We start from the raw sequence: 1575 nt of genomic DNA, 5'->3' as shown, positions 1-1575 counted from the left end.
AGTGAAACAGATTTTTGACCGTGTGTGGGGGAGATTGGCATCCCTAACCCTCACGTTGTTCAAGTGTCAAACAATACTTCAAATCATTTCTAGAGTACTTATATCTAATACAATGTAAATGTATGTAAATCATTGTTATACTGTATTGTTTCTTACTTGTATTATTTTATCTTTATATACTTCTTCCTAGTATTTTTGATCTGCAGTTGTTTGGAGCTGAAGATGTGGAACCCGCAGATAGGGACGGCCGACTGTTTCAAAAACACCTCGGTGTATGTGCCCTCTCTTTGTCTCCAATACAAGAATCACCCTGCCTGAGTATAGAATTTCGGATAGGAAGGAGTAAAACCAGAGGCTCAGAAAATAATGTAGCAATTTTAAGAGCCAGGTAATAGATGGCATTGGCTTGGACGAGGTGATTGATGGCTGTGGGTATGGAGACAAATGGTTAAATTTGAGAGGTATTTAGGGGGTTTGATACATAGGAGTTGGAAAGTGAGTAGATGTGGGGTCAAGGATGAGCGACACAATAGGTCTTGATTCCTGGTTTGGCAAATTTTTGGTAAGGTCTCAATATTTCCAATTCAAGTGTTCTCACTTTTAAAAAACTCTACTAATTCAAGGTAAACCTTTATGTTTGTTGGTTTTGTGTTTCTATTCCTATACACCTTCCAACACAGCAAAGATTGTGGCTTTTGTATCCAACTTCAAAGATAAAAGCAAAACCAAAGGATACAGAAGCATCTTTAAAACCTTTATAACCTCTGAAATTTTTTGCTGCTTAATCATGCATAAAGAATGATGGATTTATTTAATCATAAAGCAGAAACATTTTATTTATTTTGTCAAAGGAAACTCTTCTAGACATTGTAATATGGTTTTGATGATGATTTTATGTTACTTGATCATATATACTAAGTAACATAGACCATTTGATGTGAGGCAATATTCGTTTTTTTCTAAATTATACTTCAAGTTCTGGAATACATGTGCAGAACATGCAGGTTTGTTACACAGGTAGACATAAGCCATGGTGGTTTGCTGCACCCATCAATCCATCATATACATTAGGTATTTCTCCTAACGCTATCCCTCCCCTAGTCCCCCACCTCCTGACAGGCACCAGTGTGTGATGTTCCCCTCTCTGAGTCCACATGTTCTCATTGTTTAATTCCCACTTATGAGTGAGAACATGTGGTGTTTGGTTTTCTGTTCCTGTGTTAGTTTGCTGAGAATGATGATTTCCAGCTTCATCCATGTCCCTGCAAAGGACATGAACTCATTCTTTTTTATGGCTGCATAGTATTCCATGGTGTATATGTGCCACATTTTCTTTATCCAGTGTATCATTGATGGGCATTTGGGTTGGTTCCAAGTCTTTGCTATTGTGAATAGTGTTGCAATAAACGTACGTGTACATGTGTCTTTATACAATGATTTATAATCCTTTGGGTATATACACAGTAATGGGATTGCTGGGTCAAATTGTATTTCTGGTTCTAGATCCTTGAGGAATCACCACACTGTCTTCCACCATGGTTGAACTAATTTACACTCCCACCAACAGTGTAAAAG

The sequence above is a fragment of the Colobus angolensis genome, unplaced genomic scaffold (genome assembly GCF_000951035.1).
Source record: "Colobus angolensis palliatus isolate OR3802 unplaced genomic scaffold, Cang.pa_1.0 Scaffold261, whole genome shotgun sequence".
Lineage (NCBI taxonomy): Eukaryota > Metazoa > Chordata > Mammalia > Primates > Cercopithecidae > Colobus > Colobus angolensis.
This window is presented reverse-complemented; position numbering follows the sequence as displayed.